General features: G+C 40.7%; 1 long non-coding RNA gene across 1 annotated transcript; it reads left to right on the forward strand.

The window, feature by feature from the left end:
- The first annotated feature begins 1005 nt into the window (after positions 1 to 1005).
- On the forward strand, positions 1006 to 15881 carry LOC123334728. Its single transcript, XR_006552801.2, has 3 exons — positions 1006 to 1419; positions 8857 to 9019; positions 14413 to 15881. It is a non-coding gene; the product is annotated as an uncharacterized LOC123334728 (long non-coding RNA).
- Positions 15882 to 21872: the final 5991 nt, after the last annotated feature.

Raw genomic sequence — 21872 nt, forward strand, 5'->3', positions numbered from 1 at the left:
ACACGACTCATTCAGAGCAGCCTTGGTCCAAATGGTACCTATACAGTGATTGTCTCTGAGGTTTCCAGGACTCTCATTTGGATTCTTTTTCTCCTCAGCTGCTTCTCAAATCCTCAGGCTTTTCATACTCTCTTATATCTCCCCGTTGTCTAACCTGCTTTCAGAAAAAAAATCTAAGAAATTCATTTATACTGAAGTATATGAAAAATGAAAGTGTTAGTCACTTAGTCATGTCCAACTCTTTGTGACCGCATGGACAGTAACCCACCAGGCTACAGTCTGTCTGTGGGATTCTCCAGGCAATAATACTGGAGTGGGTTGCCGTTCCCTTCTCCAGGGGATCTTCCCAACCCATGGACTGAACTCTAGTCTCCTGCATCTCCTGCATTGGCAGGAAGATTCTTTACCACTGAGCTACCTGAGAATCCCATATGACTGATAAGTCTTGCTATATATCTTCTCCCTGGAATTTTTATATTTTAACTAAATGAATGTGTCCTGACTTATAGGATTTTAGACATTAGAATGTGATAAAATGTTCTTGGTGGTGGGGATTTTCTGATATCTAGTAAAGCACACCAAGAAGGGCATTGTCTGGTCACTCTCCCTCTAAGAGAAGCAGCTGCAGGCTCTGAACACCCCAGTCTAGGCGGGAAGCAGACAAGAATAGTGCTAAGTTAGAGGGACAGAGGGCTTCCCTGGCAGCTCAGCTGGTAAAGAATCGCCTGCAATGCAGGAGACCCCGATTCAATTCCTGGGTTGTGAAGATCCCCTGGAGAAGGGATAGGCTACCCACTCCAGTATTCTTGGGCTTCCATGGTGGCTCAGATGGTAAAGAATCTGCCTGCAATGTGGGAGACCGTGGTTCAATTCCTGGGTTAGGAAGATCCCCTGGAAGAGGGCATGGCTAACCACTCCCGTATTCTTGCCTGGAGAATCGCCATGGACAGAGAAGTCTGGAGGGCTACAGTCCTTGGGGTTGCAAAGAGTTGGACATGACTGAGCGACTAAGCACACACACACAGAGGGAGAGAGGGGAATTAGGACCCTTAAGCTGTGATGCCCTCCTCCTAGAGCAAGACCCCCCAGTGCTGCTCTGTGTCCCCAGGAATTGTGTGGCAAGTGTGGAGAGGGGAGAAGTGAACGGTCTTAAGCATTTCAGTGGTAAAGGGAGGAAAGGGGGTGGGTCGGGAGAACTGTGCAGTATTTTTAAAGGATCCTGGTTAAATCATGACATCTAACATTTGTTTAGGACTCATGTATGAGACACAGTACTTAGCACTTTTCTTCCTGATCCCGTATAATTCATGTGCCGACCTCATGACAGAGGAGTTTCTTTCATCTTCATTTAACAGTTGAGGATATTGGAGCAGAAAGAAGTCAAGTAACCACCTTGTAAGATATCCCAACAGAAAACAGGTGAGCCAAGATTTGAACCAGAAACCCTGTCTCTGCAACCTGCTGTCAATAGATATGCTCATTTGCTCTTCTCAGATAAGGGTTAATGTAGGGAGATAGTGTTTTTGTGGCAATGATAAACTTTTCCAATAATCAGGTAAGACGCCTACAGTGTTGGGAGCCGCGTTAGGCATTACTGACAAAATGGAGGCACGGCCCCAGCCCCCTCTCCTCATTCCACAGGCATGGACCCGGGATGAAGGAGTTAGGCCTTGTAATTCTGACTTGTCTTTTCCTCTACTCGGCTGAGACTGAAAAGGAATATTAAGGTGCTTATTGTTCTTGAGAGGAGCATGAGAAGGCACAAAGCCTTCTGCATCTGTGAATAATTCATAAAGTTAATCATTGACATTTGTTTAAGGACTTTTACAAAAGAGTGTTCCAGGATGAGCACATAGGCCGCAGCTTGAGACCATGGGAGGGATTTCTATCTAAAGCCTATTTGTGAGGAAAATGTTTATGGCAAAGGAGTTTACCAAATTTAGGGCTTAGAAATAATTAAAATAGTTAGAAGTTAAAGATTTAGGGAATGTTGTAAAGTTAGCATATTTTACTATAGCTTATAGAAGTTAGGAATTTTTAGAGACACTATAGCTAGGAGCCTTTTTAAGAGATAGTGAGCTCAGGATGTTAGGGGCAAACAGGATTTAGGAAGATAAGTAGTAAACTGAGGAATGTAGCATGAATTACAATTTAATCACAAGTTAACTATAGGACACATTAGAGGAAGTAGATAATAGATAGTAAGGCTGATTCTGAGAGAATCACTGAAGCAGGAACTCTGTTTGAAGAGCAACAGTGATTTATGGACATAATAAATCTGGGTGAGGGGGGACTGAAAATGTCAAACCTCTGACCTAATGCTTTTGTAAAAGTATAAAAGAAAATCTTAAACTTGAAATAAATAGGCAGTCCAAGAAAACTGAGAGGCTGCCTCATTTTTCTCGCCGACACCGTCCATCTCTTCAGGTTGATTGCCTGGCTGCTGGAGCCGGACTCCGGCACTACAGAGTGTGTTGTTTGCCATCATTTTATATGTTGGTAAATACCATACAATCGCTTGTTTCCTCTCTGATGGATAAATGGCAATGCTTTTGTTATAATCATTTCATGGTTCAAGTAACAACACTCTCCACTGATAGAATTTAGAGCACAGTCTTCAATCTCAAGTATGTTCTCTGCTGAATGAGGCCTGAAGCACGTGTTGTGTTGTGCTCTGCTTAGTTGCTCAGTCATATCTGACTCTTTGTGACTCCATGGACTGTAGTCTGCCAGGTTCCTCTGTCCATGGCGATTCTCCAGGCAAGAACACTGGAATGGGTTGCCATGCCCTCCTCCGGGGTATCTTTGCAACTCAGGAATTGAACTGGGGTCTCCTGCATTGTGGAGCTACCAGGGAAACCAGAAGCATGTGCTACCCATTTGTAAACTAACACCTGAACAGCTCAATCCTGAATGCAATTTACCCACATCTAGCACCTCAACTCTGGAGGCCACCCACACCATCCCTCCTTCTCCAGGTTTTCTCCCTCATTCTGACTGTGGCTTCACTCAACTTTCTCTTGGAGGTATATTCTAGGATTGCTTCCACTAATGCCACTCCAGGCTGAATAACAAGCTTCCCCATCCCAGTGCTGTCCCTACCAGTGGTCTTCCCACATGGCTGCTCCAGCATCAGGGCACCGCTGGGGCTACAAAGATGAGCCCACCAAGGCTCTGGAGTAACAGCATAGTTGAGGCTACCTGCATTAGCAGACAACCTCCAAACACAGTCATTCAGGCAGCTTTGCTTTAAAGACCCTGCTGTGTCAACACAGCCTCCACACTCATTACTGAAAGTGGAGAGACAGACAGGGTAATCTTAAGGGGACATTTTCAGGACTTCAGCTTGGAGGTGACACAATCACTTCTGCTCACATTTCATTGAATTGAGCAAATTATAATACATGACCCCATCCTGAGGGAAGAATTATTTCTGCTACACATTTAAGATAAGGTCACACAGAATATTCTATAAGGCTGACTGACAACTCCTTTGTAGAGTCTCCAATAATTTTCTGAGTCTTTTAAATGCTTCATGGCATGAGCTACTTTATAACCCACTTGTGCTGCATTGGCTGTCAAAACAGGGATTTTCTTGGGAGAAGGACTTTTTGGACTCACATTCCCATGTGCTTATCCCATGAGAAATGTTGGCTTGGGACAGCATTGCCTTTACATGCTTGTGCGTCTTGATTTTACTAAAGTAGGTATTCTTTCTTTGCTGTCTTTCAAGCAGTCTGAATTATGAGGCCAACATATACCTCTGCTCTATTCTGAAGCATCAGCCAAGCAGAGAGGAACTTGCCACAACCATGACAACCAGGCTCCTCTCACTCATTTCCCCCATCAGTTTTCCTCAATTAATCTTCCTCCAGACAGAGGAAGCACAATAAGACTTGTCATTTGTGTTCATCTGCACACACATCTCTGCTGTGAATTGCACTGTACAATTTCTATGAACATGCAAGTGGTCTTACATCCTTCAAATAATGGTACGTCCTCGTTCATTTGGCTCCTGGTCTCTGTGGCACTTCTTGATGCATGGTTACACTCACTGGGTAGCCTGCTGCTGCTAAGTCACTTCAGTCGTGTCCGACTCTGTGCGACCCCATAGACGGCAGCCCACCAGGCTCCCCTGTCCCTGGGATTCTCCAGGCAAGAACACTGGAGTGGGTTGCCATTTCCTTCTCCAGTGCATGAAAGTGAAAAGTGAAAGTGAAGTCGCTCAGTCGTGTCCGACACTTTGCGATCCCATGGACTGCAGCCCACCAGGCTCCTCCGTCCGTGGGATTTTCCAGGCTAGAGTACTGGAGTGGGGTGCCATTGCCTTCTCCGACTGGGTAGCCTACCTGCCATCTAGTCTCGACCCCAGCTCTGCTTTACTCCTGAGGCTGGTCAGAACAGCTGACTGGATCTTGGATGGGGTACAACCCTGAGGAGCCTCACTTAGTCAGTTTTGGAGCTCATGTGCCAGCTAAGAATCACCTACTTCTCTTGGAGTTCATCTTCCAGGGAACCTATCACCTGTGGGAATTCTGAGGCAGTCGTGTGGATGCTGTAATATGCAGAAGTCCTTCTATGGGAGGAGTTTTATGACCACTTCTGAAGGGCACCATTGGATTGAATCCATTTCTATTAGGCGTTTACACCAAGATTTCCACAACTGCAGCCAAGCACTGACACATAGTCCAATTCCAGCATCATCACTAGTCTCTAAGAATCCACTCCTGCTAAGAACCATGTTTCATGTTATTCTCGCTCTTGTGTGGCTGTGTCTTGAATCCTGGCTGGTTCTGTGGCCCATACCTGAGCAATGAAGCATGGCAGAAGTGAAACATCAAAGCCTGGGCCATAGGAGTCCTTCCAGCTTCTACCTGGTGCTCCAGCTGCCACCCTCCAAGGAAGCTCTGAAAACACCCTTGTGAAGAAGAGAAGACACTGTCTTACAGTCCTTGATAAGCTCCCAGTGGTCCATCTGCATCAACATGTTAGTCACGCCAATCAAGACATTCCTAGCTGAGTCCCAGACTTTATGGAGTCCACACTGTGGACCTTGTTTTGTCATGCTTGATTTCTTGACTGTCAGAAACATGAGGGATGTTTTCAGTCACTGTCATTTGGTATTATTTGCCACCTAGGAATCAATGACAGAACAGAGGACCCTTGTTTATGTGAGTAATGTCCTTTGGAGTGTCCAGTGGGTTTGGTGCCTGCTGTGTGGTGCACAGTGGGTTTGAGATCCCATTTCCCAAGGCTGTCATATCTGGAGGGACCTGGAAGAAGGCCTGGGAGAGAGGGTTGGCTTCCCAGCCAGTGGGGAAACTTTTCATTTCCCAGTCACAGATGCTGCAGTCTCCCCAGTTCCCAGAGTCATTCAGGGAGTCCAGTTCTGTGCTTTAGTCCTGAAGCCTTGACCTCCTCAGAGATGTGAAAACACAGCACCTAAACTTTTGCATCTTTGTTCTCCCTGTATTCTGCAGTGCTTCCCAGGTGGCTCAGTGGTAAAGAATTCCCCTGCCAATGCAGGAGACCTGGGTTCAATCCCTGGGTTAGGAAGATCTCCTGAAGAAGGAAACGACAACCCACTCTAGCATTCTTGCCTGGGAAATCCCATGGACAGAGGAGCATGGTGGGCTATAGTCCATGCCATTGAAAAGAATCAGACATGACTGAGCGACTATAAAACAACAATAATAACAGACATTCTACAGGACTTCGGCTCCCATAGCCTTCCAGTCTAAGGATTTTCCCTTTATTTCTGGCACCTCAAAGTTTCACCTTCTGCCTTTAAGATAAGTTAGTAATTTTTTAAAATACATGTTTTTCTTCTAAAAGTTTTAATTTGGAGTGGGGGTAAAGGTGGGTTACAAAGGAGGAATTCCAGAGGTTGCTCCATCTGATGTTTTAATCTCACTTCCTTATCTTCTCTCTAGAATATTTTTGGGCATTTGCTCCCTACATCACAGGACTGTGTTAGCAAAACTGTGAATGTGCTAGCTCTTTTAAAAGATGTAAATTCATTCAGAAAAGTGAAACTATATCCTTGGTTTCTAGATGATTAAATTCATAGTTGTATTCTATTGATGCATAGGATGGTTCTGACAATTGAAATTCTGTTTCCTGTGGGGACCAGTGATGGTAGTTACTGATCAGGGAGGTACCTTTCTTGCCCAGTCTGGTCTTCTTTTTAACAGCCACTGAAGAGCTGTGTCCTTAAGATCATGACCACTCATAATCCATCTCTGCTGCAGATAACAGCTAATGGAGTCAGGCTGCTCATATGGATATGCTCCTAGATAATGTAGAGGTTTCCACCCCCCTCATTTATATTTTAATAAAACTAGCAGATAGGGCTTCAAGCTGTAACATTCAGTAAAATAATTAATATACTGAAATGTGGCCCTTTGACAGATGCTCAAATGAGTATAAGGCTATCAGGAAGAAAAAATGATCAGTCAGTCAGTTCAGTTGCTCAATCGTGTCTGACTCTTTGCGACCCCATGAATTGCAGCGCGCCAGGCCTCCCTGTCCATCACCAACTCCCGGAATTTACTCAAACTCATGTCCATCGAGTCAGTGATGCCATCCAGCCATCTCATCCTCTGTCGTCCCCTTCTCCTCCTGCCCCCAATCCCTCCCAGCATCAGGGCCTTTTCCAATGAGTCAGCTCTTTGCATGAGGTGGCTAAAGTATTGGAGTTTCAGCTTTAGCATCAATCCTTCCAATGAACACCCAAGACTGATCTCCTTTATAATGGACTGGTTGGATTTCCTTGCAGTCCAAAGGACTCTCAAGAGTCTTCTCCAATACCACAGTTCAAAAGCATGGAAGCAGAACTTAGATGATTACATAAGTCCTTTGAGAAATGAATAAAGGACCCAATCAGAACTAATTAATTCTTCTTATATCCATATGCTGTCTTCTGGCTTATATACTTAAAAACATCTCTGGTTCAGTTGTACCTCTGCTCAAAGACTTCAGTGATGACCCAGTGCCTTAATTTATTTCACCCCAACATCTAGAGCTGGTCTTGGGTCTCAGATGCTTCTGCAATCTGGTCTCAACCTACTCTTAGAACAGTGATTCTTAGCCTTGGGTGCATTTTTGAATCACTGGAGAGATTTATAAATTGTGGGTGCCTTCTCACATACACAACATTATAATGAACATGCATGCTAATTATATCATTATCTATATACTGTCATACCCATCAACCAACTTCACTGATGGAGTTGAGTTTTGAAGAGATCATTTTAGCTACAGGGTGAAACAAGACATTATAAGACAACAGAAGAAAATATGGCAAGGAACGTAAGTGAAAAAGTAGATTGGAGAAATTGGAGGGTTTCAGATGGGTATTCTTGGCCTCAGACAATTAATTAAATTAGTGTTACTTAAATATATACAATATGTTAGATCTGGTGGTTCTGAGTGAAAGGAGAAAAACGATGTATAAAAACTATGAAACAAATCATCCACCTTGACCTTGGGTACACAGTACAGTGGGTTAGATAATATAAACAAGCAGTTGTAACTGAAGTGGCATAAAGAACTACACAAAAGTTATAATGGGGAAATAAAGATCATATCATGTGGCAAATGTTTATGGAAAAATTAATAATAATACTGAGGTGTGGGTCCCACCCCAGAGGTGCTGATTTAAGTGGTCAGGATAGAACCAGGCATCAATGCTTTTGCAAAGTCCCCATTAACTGGAATGTTCAGCCAGTGACAAAGAATGTGCTGTATAGTCATATCCACACTTCTGGGCTGCTGTGGGGCAATGGAAGCAACACTGCCAAGAAGCCTGGGCTCAAGTCTCAGATTTCCTGGTAATGACAGCAGAGGAAAAATGCTAACATTTCTTGAGCAGGATCTGTGTTGGGCATTTCACGGACATATTCTCAGTGTTTCTCAACCCTGACTGCATATTAAAATCATCTGAGAACTTTGAAAAACTACTAATGCCTTGGTTTATAGCCAGATCAATTAAATAAAAACTTTGTATGAGTCAGGACATGATTTTTTTTTTTGTAAATGCTCTTGCAGTTGATTATCTGAAGGATGTTGAGAACCACTAGTTTTGGAGTTCATGAGGTGATTCTAGTGCATATATTTTTAAACCTACTCACACTTCTATGGAGCTCCTCTTATTCCCTAGCCAAGCAAGCCTGTTTGCCATACCCTGGAAACACGACTAAGGAGACCCACAGGCCAAGGAGAGCTTCTCAAATATCCAGCATCAGGCCAGATACAAAGATCTTTCTCTTACTGGCTAGAGGACTTACTTTCAAGCTTTTAGTCAGTCTTTGAGGCTCCAATCTAGGAAGTACAAAGGGCACATTAGTCACTAATAGTGGAATCGAGAAATAGGTAATTCACAGTGGTTTTCTCTCCTCTCTCTAAAGGCAGGTCATTGTATATTTTGTTTAAGGATCTTGAGGAGAGGGCCAAAATAACTAGGAATAGTTCTTTCTACACAAATTCACTAAAATTTTCAGGTTTGGTCAGAAAATAGCCTAGAAAGGTATTTCAAGTAGGAAAGGCTTTAGATACAGGGAATGAAACTTAAGAGGGCTCATGGAAGTTTTGGCTTGAGTTCATTAAGCCAAAAAGCACCTGAGTAGCTACAAAGCTAGTACAGATGATCTTAGTTTCCCTTGGCACCAAAGCAGGCAGTTTGCAGGAGCTCACTAGGACTTGGCAAACTTCAAGAATCTTTGGAAACACCAGGAAATCAGATACTTTTTAAGAACTTGCTTAGAAGCTACTGCTGATAATCTCCTGTTTGGCTTCTTATGTTTTTGCAAAACTGCCACTGGAGAAAGTGGTTTCTCCTTCTCAATTCTCTTTCAGATCTCATGTCTCTACCCCTCAGTGGCAGAATGTGACCCGGAAGCAAATGGGAAAAACAGTTCTGGGAAATGAAGACTTCTCCCCTGTGATGCAAAGCAAAATCTGGAGAGAGGGAGAGATGACATGGAATTAACAACAGACAGTCTGGCAAAATGAACTAAAGGTAAGTCAAGACAAGCTTATTTGGGGGAAGACTTAGAGGGAAAAAAAATACAAATAGATAAAAAAGAAATATCAAGAAAACATTTCTCTTGAAAGCAGAGGTATGTAGCCAGCAGGAAAGTGCCTCTGTGTGCTTGCCCCTGCAAGGCTCACAGAATGACTTTGTCGTGGCGAATTTGCCAGGGTCTATGGTTTAGTCCTCAGCATAGCAGGTCTACAAATTAGGCTTCCAGCCTGCACCCATCACCCCCGGACCTCACAGTTATCTGATAACAGTCTCTCTGAGAGACTTAAGTAGTCATTAGAAGGTAGTTTCATGATCATATAATCAGAACTAGAATTAGTGGCTGGTCTTGGAGACCCCTTCAAACCCTCCTAGACAAGTGTGTGATTAATATCTGCATCCACACTAGACTTCTATTCCACAGTGCCTGGGGCACTCTTTTGCTCACCACTCAATCCCTGGCACTTAACATAAGCCTGGTGCATGGTACTGTTCCATGAACTTTGATCGATTGAATGGATATATAATCGTGGTAACACCTGAGGACATATCCTTGATTCAAAGGACAGAACACCATGCTAGTGACCTGATTTAGCATGTCTCTCTTTTGACTAGTAGTACATTCCTAGTTCCATAGTTTCTCTCTTTGTATTAAAATATTTCAGATTGTCAGTCTCTTTAAATCTGTATATCTATATGAATACATGTGATATGATATGTGATATATAGACAAATAGGTATAATATATGTATGTATATATAACATATAGTATAATGTATCTTCATGCATTATAAACTATATTTCTGTGTATAGTAGAATATAACAATTACTATGCAAATTATATTATATAATTTATGTATATATTATATATAGTTACATATATACATAATATAATGTATATATCTAATATATATGCATGTATTATTACATATTATATTATCATATTATATATTTAGGGGATTGCATACCACTGAATAAACTATAGCATAGTAACTATTTCAGTGGGTCTAGAAGACTCCGCCTTTTCCCATTGTGGACTGGTTACATAAATTTAACTGTTAAAAGGAAAGCTTCTTTCCCTCTCTTTCATGTCTGGGGCTTGGGGCTTTGTGAATGCCCATAAGGATTTCCTACATGCAGATGCCGAGATGCTGTACTAAAGGCATGCTCCTCACCTGCGCTCTTCCAGCACAACCTGGGCAGGTGTCTTCCAGAAAATTCCATGTTCCCTTCTGTAGCTTGCCTTCCCTGCACTGACCTGCAGGCAGATGAGACCAAGCTCCTCAATGTCGCATTAATTCATGGGTTGATGATTGATGGAGGAAGATCAAAACTTCAACTCTAGATTGTTAAGCTAGGCTGACTAATAATTTTCTGAGGAGCAGGTATGGTGAAGAGTATTCTTTCCCACTTCCCTGGCTTTGCTTATGCTGTGCTCTTTGTATGGAATTCTGTGAGTTCCTCCTGCTACTCACTGCTTAATTCAGTTTAATTCTCTCTACTTTTCTGGGAGAGGTTCATGATGTTCCAAGGAGCCTTCCTAAACAACTCCGTCCTACTTTGTTCTCTTATTCTTATATACTATGTACATTTGGCCATACTGGTCAGTCATTTTAGTGCCAATAATTGATGTATTCCACTTACTTTTCCTGAATTCCTTCAACTTTGTATGTGATAATAAATTCTTCAGATAAAGGAATATGTCATATGTTGGGGAGTGTGAATATGCATTTCTCCACAGTGCTTAGCAGAGTGTTAGGACCTATAAATATTTTATATTCATTTTTATTTATTAATTTGTTCATCCTTGAACAAATATGTATCAAATGACTGATATTGAAGCTGAAGCTCCAATACTTTGGCCACCTGATGGGAAGAACTGACTCATTGGAAAAGACCCTGATGTTGGGAAAGATTGAAGTCAGGAGGAGAAGGGGATGACAGAAGATGAGATGGTTGGATGGTATCACTGACTCGATGGACATGAGTTTGAGCAAGCTCTGAGAGTTGGTGATGGACAAGGAAGCCTGGTATGCTGCAGTCCATGGGGTCACAAAGAATCAGACATGACTGAGTGATTGAACTGAATTGAAATTGAACAGATGACTACTCTGTGTCCAGTTCCTTTTCTGAGTTCTTATAAAACATAAATCTTTGCCCTATGTTTCAGGGAGTATACAATAAACAATAAACTCAATACATAAGTAAAGTATAGTATAGTAGAATATAACAATTGCTGTGCAAAAGAAGGAAAAATAGAACAGCGTAAAGGAAGTCTCAGGAATTCTGGTATTTAGGGCTGATTTGTTGCTGTTGTTCAGTTGTCAAGTCGTGTCTGACTCTTTGCGACCCCATGGACTGCAGCATGCCAGGCTTCCCTCACCATCTCCCAGAGTTTGCCCAAGTTCATGTCATTGAATTGGTGATGCCATCCAACCATCTTGTTCTCTGTTTCTCCCTTCTTCTGCCTTCAACCTAGGGCTGATGGGTTGTATTAATTAGAAGCCCACAAGAAACTGGTATTTAAGGAAAGATTTGAGGAACTTGAGGGAGTGAGCCATGCAGACATCTGGGGAAAGAGCTCTGTAAGCTGAAGGTATAGCATATGCAAGGGCCCTGAGGTAGGATTGTGTGGGGCATTTTTCAAGAGTAACAAGGGGTCATTTGTGCTGGAGCAGAGTGAATGCGGGAGATAGCAGTAGAAGAAGCCAGAGAGGTAATGTTACCTTAAAGGCCTTTGTAAAGCTTTTTGGATTTTGCTGCTGCTGCTAAGTCACTTGTCATGTCCAACTCTGTGCGACCCCATAGATGGCAGCCCATCAGGCTCCCCCATCCCTGGGATTCTCCAGACAAGAATACTGGAGTGGGTTGCCATTTCCTCCTCCAATGCATGAAAGTGAAAGGGAAGTCTCTCAGTCGTGTCCGACTCGTAGCAACCCCATGGACTGCAGCCCACCAGGCTCCTCCATCCATGGGATTTTCCAAGCAAGAGTACTGGAGTGGGGTGCCATTGCCTTCTCCTTTTGGATTTTACTCCTGGTGAAAATGGAAGTCATAGGAGGGATGTGAACAAAAGCATTGCCTGATATGATTTTTATTTCGAAAGGACCTTTCAAGATTGCAAAGTCAAGAGTACTCCAGAGACCAGGAAACTTTCTCTTTAAAGGGTCAGATAGTAAATACTTCAGGCTTTGTGGGCCATACAATCTGTCAAATCTGTTCATTTCTGTACCATTTTAGCACATAAGTAGCCATAGACAATATGTAGACCAATGGACTGTGTTGTAATAAAACTTTGTTTACAAAAACAAATGGTTGACAGAGTTTGACTTATGAAGTGTAGTTTTCCACCCTTGGCGTGGAGACAGCTATAGAAACAGGAAGACCTATCGGGAGGCTACTGAAGTAATCTCTGCAGGAGATGATGAAAGCTCAGAACAGAGTGGAAGCAATAGAGATGGCAAGAAGTGGTTGAATTATAAGGGTTTCCCAGGTGGCTCAGTGGTAAAGAATATGCCAATGCAGGAGACAAAGGAGACACTGTTTTGATCCCTGGGTCGGGAATATCCCCTGGAGGAGGAAATGGCACCCCATTCCAATATTCTTGCCTGGAAAATCCCATGGACAGAGGAGCCTGGAGGGTTACAGTCCATGTGGTTGCAAAGAGTCAGATATGTCTGAGTACACGCACACACACACACACACACACATTTATATACCACAGCAGATGATTTTCTGATGAATCGGATGTGTGGTGTAAGAAAAAGAGAGACGTCTAGGATGACTTCTTATTTGTTCTAAGCGACTGCAAAGATGTGCTGGCATCAATTGAGGCATGGAAAGCAGTGCATGGAGAAGAGCATTTTTAGACATGTCAGGTAAGTGGTTGGCAATACAAGTCAGAGCACTGGGAACTGGATTGGCCCAAAAAGTATGCTACAAGGACATATTTTAAATCCAAGTATTGATTGCTTGAACTTTGAGACAATGACCCAATTGTACCTAAAGCTAAGGAATTCAGAAGCATGCAATGACATTATTATGGAGGAAAAAGTTAATCGTAGATCATGTCCAGCCTTTGTGTAACAGTGATCACACTGTTACTGCTCAAGAAACAATAAGCCAAAGAAAGTTGAGTTAAAAGTCACTGAAAGTTGTAAAACTTCCATCAATTATTAAAATTAGAGACAGGCAACAATTCTTAATGTTAAAATCTTTGGCTGAGTTCACGTAGAGTGGAGCCAATAATATCTGAGCCAAAGACAGGGTTGCACAGGGCAGAGTTGCAGTGCCTGTCTGCATACTAAGTCACTCTGCTCTGGGGCTCCTCAATGCATGACCCCTTCAACAGATGCTTGGTGACTCTCAAGCCCCTTTAGGAGAAGATGACTACCTGCAACTCCAGGTTTCTTGTTCTTGAGTCCTTACACTGTGGAGTTACTATGGGGGAGGGCATTCAAAGACTTTCCCAGGACACTTACCCTCTCTGAGCTTTGTCATCCTCATCTGGAAAATGGGAATATTTATCTCACAAGGCTGGTATAAGGTTGAAAGAAATATTTTTAAACATCCTGAAAGTATATGCTCATACTCACCCTTCTCTTTGAATATCAGGAAACAAATGCAATGGCAGTTCATTTGATCTAAGCTCCCCTAAGTTGAATGGAATAGGCTAACTTATATCTTCATAAATTTTACTTTTGCCAGGCAGTGTTTTAATGTTTTTAATCTTCAAAGATATTCAGAAGGCTCCCAACTCTAGGACAGAGATATATTCTGCCTACTGTGATTCCAGGCATTAACCACCCAAAGTCCTAGTCCTGAGAAAAAAATCTCCCACTCCAAATAGAAGTCCCTGAGGATTAGAGACTCTGTCTTTGCCCCCTACCATTTGTTGTGAGGTTATCTTTCCAACATCTGGTTCTTTTAGTAAGAACTCAGCTTTTAGTTCCAATATCACATTCCAGGCAGTGTGCTTTAGGGAAAACTGAATCCCTAGGAGTGGGGCGTTTGACTTCAGTCTGAGCTCATCAGTAATTGCGGTTCTTGTTCACACTGATTAGTTCATGTGTGAGCATATAGACTGTTAGGTTGGTGAAGGGCATGTAGGGGTTTCCTAAGCACTGCTGGGAAGGGTGGCTTCCTACATTTCTTAGCTCCCTGACCAGGAATTGAACCCACACTCCCTGCATTGGAAAGCGAAGTGTTAACCACTGGACCTTCAGGGAAGTCCCTCTTTCCCCTGTTTAAAAGAGTATTCCTCTCCTTCCTGTGAGAGGACTTGCACGTGGCTTGCCATACTTGCGTATCTTGAATGGAAGTTCTTTGCTGATTCTGAATAAATCCTTTTTTTTTTTCTGGAGAAATAACTAGTAGTCCATTTGTTTTAGGTCAACAAAAGACAAAAGAAGAAGATGGCCACCAATTCAAGGAGAGAGGCCTCAAAAGAATCTAAACTTGCCAATATCTTCATCCAGGACCTGTAGCATTTAGAACTGTGAAAAAAAATTCTGTTAAGCCACCCAGTCTGTGGTAATTGTTATGGCAGCTCAAGCAAATGAATACAACATCCTATAACTAAGAGGAAGAACAAGGCTGAAGGAAGTGACTTCTATCATGTCAGAGACAGCATCCTTCGTGGCATTCCTGAATTGCTAAAGCAAAATCAAGCCCAAGGCTTATTCTGCTGCTGAAATTTGCATGACGAAAGCAAAATTGTCCCCTTTTTTGCTTTATTGTTTCAAATGTAACTTAAACAGTTGAACCAAATACATCACCGTGTCCTTGGTATCTGCAACTAACTGTAATGACATAATTAGTGCTTAATAATATTTGTTGAAAGACTAGAGGAAGGAATGAAAGAATAAGCCACAAACGGAACTGTAGTGTGTTGATCAGGGAAGCCCGGTGAGACAGCAAGCAACAGAGGAGGGAATCAATCTTATTATCACTATTATTACTACATTCCATTGGCCATTTTCCTTCCATATGGATGAGGACCCAGATAGTACCATTATTAAGCAAAACAGAGCTAATTGATAAAGGTGACCTGTACTCATTATGACAAAAGTTGTTTAATCAGCAGACATCTGAAGGTGTAAAAAAATCCCCTCAATTTCTACAACTGCAAATTTCTAATTAGAAGCACAAGACTGCTAGAGCCAGATCACTTCTGATCTCTTAAGCCCATCCAGATAGCTTCTTCATTTTAGAGTTGAGAAAACAGAAGGCTTAGTGAGGTGCAGTGCCTTTTCCAGGTTACATAGTGTGATGATCAAGGAGCAAAGGGAGAGAATAAAAAGAAACCCAATTTCTCTGAAGAAGAAGAAGATTTTCTGGGATAAGTGTTCATTCCTTTTAGTTAGATTATTCCCAGAGTGATAATGCAATACCTTCTTTTCCTGCTCAAGAGAAAGTGGTTTTCTTTACAAACATAGACCACCTCTTCTCAGAGTAGGGAACAATGATGGCATTGTGTAGCCACTGGAGGAATAATCTAAATGAAAGACACACACTTATTCAGATGTTAGCCAATCAGACAACTTTTAGTGGAATGAGTGAGTCATAAAGTAGTGAAATTTTGTAACTAAGTAGAAAAGAACACACAAATGTCAGAAAAAAATCCTTAAACACAACCCTTTAGTTCAGGAAACATGCTTAAATCTTAAGCAGTGTTTTGTGTTCTTATTACATTTTAGAAAAACTCTGACATTGTGGCAAGATGAAAGATGAGGTAGTAAGACGTGCTCTGATGCTCAGTTGTGTCCAACTCTTTCGACCCCATAGACTGTAGCCCACCAGGCTCCTCTGTCCATGGATTTCTCCAGGCAAAATGCTGGAGTGGGGTGCCATTTCCTCCTCCAGGGGATCTCCCCAACCCAGGGATTGAACCCATGTCTTTTACGACCTGTGTCTTTTACATCTCCTGCATTGGCAGGCAGCTTCTTTACCACTAGCGCCACCTAAGAAGACATTGTGTGCCAAGTTGCTGCAGTCGTGTCCAACTCTTTGCCATCCCATGGACTGTAGCCTGTCAGGCTCCTCTGTCCATGGGATTCACTAGGCAAGAATACTGGAATGGGTTGCCATGCTCTCCTCCAGGGGATCTTCTCACCCCAGAGATCAAACCTGAGTCTCTCATGTTTTCTGCATTGGGAGGTGGGTTCTTTACCACTAGAACCAGCCACCTGGGAAGTAGTAAGTCATTAAGTAAGTTGTAAAAAGAGAAATACTGAGAAGTTGACAGCAATAAAAAGGCATTAGATAATATAAAGAATGAATGTTTTGAAACAGCTCAAAGGAAAAGCAATTTTTAAGAGACTTTAGAAACGTTTAAAAGTAGAGTTTTACACTGCTAATCAAAATCAAATCAATCATTAGAAAAAGTTTTCAGAGTGAAGTAAGCCAGAAAGAAAAACACCAATACAGTATACTAACGCATATATATGGAATTTAGAAAGATGGTAACAGTAACCCTGTGTACGAGACAGCAAAAGAGACACTGATGTATAGAACGGTCTTATGGACTCAGTGGAAGAGGGAGAGGGTGGGAAGATTTGGGAGAATGGCATTGAAACATGTAAAATATCATGTATGAAACGAGTTGCCAGTCCAGGTTTGATGCACGATACTGGATGCTTGGGGCTGGTGCACTGGGACCACCCAGAGGGATGGTATGGGGAGGGAGGAGGGAGGAGGGTTCAGGATGGGGAACACATGTATACCTGTGGCGGATTCATTTTGATATTTGGCAAAACTAATACAATTATGTAAAGTTTAAAAATAAAATAAAATTTAAAAAAAAAAAAAAGAAAAAGTTTTCATAGTTCTTCCAAATATGGAAGAATAGGACCACTATATATAATTGGTGAGAGAAAAGGACCTTAGTTCCTAACATATGGATAGTGTTCCTGAACATAAGATCAGAACTAATGGAAGGTAATCAATATTCAGACAAAAATAAAATGAACTTAGAAATCGCTTTAATCTGCAGATCAAAAGAGCTTACTTGGCAAAAAGCAGAAGTGATACAACAGATCAATAAATAGATATAACCAGGTAAAAGTATGAATACTCAAAAGAAAAAAAATCTGATAAGCTATAAAGGAAGAAATTCCAGACTGACTTCATACTTCTCTGTAACATGAAATGCCAAGAGTCAATAGAGCAACATCTTTGGTGATCTGAGTTGTGAATTCAACATTTCCTCACCTATATTTTTATTTTTGGGAGGCAAGAGAAAGTCTTTTTCACTAATGCCAGGTTCTTGAGAATCCTATCCTGAAGTGGGAAAAAAATAAGCACTCAAAGTACTCCAGAAAACTGGGAGCTCTATCAAAATAAAGGAACCAAGAATGGGGAAGCCAACTATTGATAATCTTTGAAATATTCAAATATAGAAATACTTGTGGATAATTATTGCAAGTATAGTCACGAAGCAAAGGCATTTATGATAAATATATTTTTAAATGAGGTTTTATTAAAATGCTTAGTCCAGTGTGTGAAAAATGAATGCAATAAAAATTAAATAGATGCATTTAATATTAGTATTACATAGATAAAATTTAAGCAAGTTAATAAATGAAAGTAGAAAGATTGTGTTTGTCCATGTAATATTAAGCACTCAAACCTGTATTAAAGATATATTAAGAGACTTTAAGAACCAAGTAACAGATTGCTAAAATTTATAAAATAAATATTGATTAGAAGATACTGGGAGAAAATGAGAGAAAGTGTGAAAGTTTTTAACAGTGCTTTTAGTTACTCAGGACATAGTGAATAGGCAAGAAGTATATATATGGAGATACAGAAAATTTGAATATGATAATCAGAGAAAATTCAGAAAGATAAGTACAAAGAATATATTGAAAAACTAAATATACATATGGACAATGACCAGACTATATAAAAATGGACCTTTGGCCCACAACCTGCAGTGATCAACTCAGGAAGCCAACCTACTATCTATAGCAGCCTGTCTGGAAAACCAAGCAATAACTGCTATAGTGATTTGTCCCAAACAGCCAGCTCATGATTAAAAACCAACAGGTTCCCTAATTAATAACCATTTCTGCTTCCAACTTAGAACCAATTGAACAAAGCCAAATATGCAATGTTAACCAATCACATAGATGTAATGCTTCTAGTTAGCCTGCCTACTACTTCCTGTGCCAACAGCCTCCAATCAAGGCATACCTGGTCTTGTTTTTTTTTCCCATTACAAAGCACTCCCACTCTTTTGCTTATCTTTGAGTGTCTGCCAACACAAATGACAATGATTGACTCCTTTGCTATTGTAAGCTCTCAATACACAACCATTGCTTTTTTCTCATTTAGATGATTTTTTAAAATTTCCACAACTTTAATTATTATTAAATGAAATGAAATGAAATGAAAAATTTAAGTCTGAGAAATGAAATATTTCCTGCCATATCAATAAACAAGGATGTCACAATCATCAGCAATTCCAGCCCTCCAGTGTGAACTGTTGAGTCCTAAGGGCATTCAAGAAGAAGAATACCTGCTATCTGTGTATCTCAGTCATTAAGTTGTGTCCAACTTTTTGTGAACCCATGGACTGTAGCCTGCCAGGCTACAGCTCCTCTCTCCATGGGATTTTCCAGGCAAGAATACTGAAATGGGTTGCCATTTCCTTCTCCAGCCTGCTATCTAAGAGCCATTAGATTGCAGCCAGTCCCTATGGTGAGCCCCAAGGGAGCTCAGAATGTGAAAAACACAGGATACTGGCCCCAGGATAACTGAGATGCATATGAAAGGAATGATTTCAACAAGCTCAGACTCTTGCATCTTCCCCTACATAGAAGAGTGCTAAATTCCTTAACCTGGGATATCTGATTTTCTTTAATTAACAATAATCTTTTGATGTTAAGACTACCTGCTCTTTGTTGTAAAATTTCTATATAACCTGGCTCTCCCCTTCACCTCCTCAGAGCAGTTCTCTCAGGATTACTTGAGATGCTGTCTCTGGGCTTGAAGTCCTAAAAACTCCCACCAAATCAAACATAACTCTGAACTTTTAGGTTGTGACTACTTTTTTTAAGTTGACATGTCCTAATTTTTAGTATGTATCAAATATTTTTCAAAAGAGCAGGAATTCTTCTAAAAATACTCTCTGACTGCAAGGCAATACAATTAATTGTGAATTACAAAATGTTATAGAAAAATAGTCATCTGAAAATTAAAGATAAAAATAATTGAAACCTATGAAATAGTTATTTCATAGTGAAAGAGGAAATAAAAAAGCACTAAATATTTGGAAAATAAAACAGTAAGAATTAATTCATGAAATGTATGAATTTAGGGAAAAATTATCCAGTCTTAAGCATTTCTATTACAGAAGGGAAGGATTACAAATAATGTCATCAAGATGGCAACACGGATCATTCCTGACTACAGAAGAAGACCAACTAGCCACTGTCCATAGACAGGACATGATTATGAAAATGCCTGAACACAGAGGTGAGGTGAAATAGCCCCTTGAACCACAGAGATCAAGAAGGACCCTATTATAAGGGTAATGGGAAGAACTACACTCTGACTGCATTGCCCCTCCCCAGGCAAGCACAAGGCCACACCTGAGAGGGCCCGATTGGGCCTACAGTTTCTCCAGTGGGGAAGAAATATACCAAAGTGAGCATCCACTTCCCCCAATGTTGCAGGATGCTTCCCAGGATGCCCCCTATGATCTCACTCCTCAAGGATCACTGGAGAACTCTGTAGGGTTTGACTCCTGTGGATCAGAAACAAACAGAGAAGGAGGGTGGACCCAGAGCAACCAGTGCTCAGGTCTTGGCAGACCACATTTCTCTTCACACATGCATGAGAGCAAAGATCACAGATGGTGACCCCATTTGGCTAGGGAGCTTAGTCATTACTTTTGCCTGATTTGGGTTGCAGGATATAAAATCAACATACAGAAGCCAATTCCTTTTCTATACACTAACAATTATCTGAAAAAGATGTAAAGGAAACAACCCCATTTCAATAGCATTCAAAACAATAAAATGCTTATAAGTAAATTTAATGAAGGAGGTGAAAGATCTGCACACAGAAAGCTGTAAGATATTGATTAAAGAAGTTCAATAAGACACAAATGAATGGAAAGATAACCTCTTACATGGATTGGAAGATTTAATATTATTAAAATGTCCATACTACCCCAAACAATCAGTAGGTATAAGGCAATCTGCATCAATATTTCAAGGGTATTTTTTCATAGAAATAGAAAAAAATTCCTACAATTCACATCAAACCACAAAAGACCTCAGCCAAAAATAAATAAATATTATAAAGAAGAATACATGGTATATATACTCAATGAAATATTATTCAAACCTAAAGAGGAGATCCTCCATTATGACAATGCACAAATAAATCTTGAAGGCATTATGCTAAGTGAAAGGGCAGAGAAAGACAAACGCTGTATGTGGAAACTAAGAGAAAAAAAAACATGAACTCAAAGAAACAGAGGACAGATAGGTGGTTGTCAGGGGTGAGGACTGGGGGAAATGGGTGAAGATGGTCAAAGGGAACCAACTTCTATGTATAAGAAGAAGTAGTTCTGGGGATGTAATATACAACATGGTGACTGTCGTTAACAGTACTGTATTGTATATTTGAAAGTTGCTTAGAGAGTAGATTTTAAAATTTCTTGACATTCTTCCCCCCAAAAATGTAACTATGTGAGATGATGGTTGTTAACTGAACTTATTGTTATATATACATATCACACATCATTACTTTGAACGTGTTAAGCTTACTGAAAACAGTATAAAAAAGTAAATGAATGAGCAGAATTCAAATCATGAACTGAATATGAATGAAATGAACTGAGTATGCAACTCAGTGAAATCAGCTTTGTAAGTGGTCGTGAACTCTATGTATAACCTTGAACACCTCACTCTTCCTGGTCTCACCTCCCTTGCTAAACCTCTCGGTTTTCTCTGCTGTCAGATAATTAACAGGGAGCCTTTGAGGGTGGTACATTCCTTAGTTTATTAGTAAGTTGCTCTCCAGAAAGTGCTTTGAGGCAAAGCTAATTTCCACCAATGTGAGAAGATTTGGTCTTATCAGAAGAAAGTTATTTGAATATATGCCAAAAAATATATTTTCTGTCTTTCCTTGGTTGAACACTCAATGGGAGTTACTCTCATTAGCTCCCGTTCTTTATGGCCTTTGAATAAAACAGACATCAATAAAAAAGATGATAAATGAATAATAAATTTTAATTGGCACTTTGGCTTATAAAATACAAACAGTCATTAAATTCATACAGAAAATTGTTAAAATGGATGTGCTAAAAATTGCAGAATATGCCAAAATAGCAGCTTTAAGATCTTCTGGTTTTCTTATATTCTCAAGGCTAAATCCTACAATCAAAATTTCTAATGGAAGATATAGAGAATTAAGTGTTTTTTGAAGGGATCAGAAATGTGGAGAAGGAAGTGAATTGAAATATATGCGTGTAAAACTAAAAGAATTCTTCCATTCAAATGTAAATGATGTGTTCTTTGTTTTCACAAATACATGAGTGCTGCTATAGGGACTGTGGGGAAAAAGAAAGACAAGTAGATGTGGCTTCTTCTTTGATACGCTAGCTAGGAGGGAAGAAAATATTCCTTTTTATTTTTGAAATGATTTTTTAAAGTTTATTTATTTTTGGCTGTGCTGCATCTTCACTGCTACTTGGGCTTTTCTTCAGTTGTGGAGAGTTGGGGCTACTTCGCTAGTTGCGGCGGGCTTGTCTTTGCTGTGGCTTCTCTTGCTTCAGTGCACGGGCTCTCTCTAGGTCATGTGGACTTCAGTAGTACTGGAGGCACAGGAGCTCAGT

The sequence above is a fragment of the Bubalus bubalis genome, chromosome 8 (assembly GCF_019923935.1).
Source record: "Bubalus bubalis isolate 160015118507 breed Murrah chromosome 8, NDDB_SH_1, whole genome shotgun sequence".
Classification (NCBI taxonomy): Eukaryota; Metazoa; Chordata; class Mammalia; order Artiodactyla; family Bovidae; genus Bubalus; species Bubalus bubalis.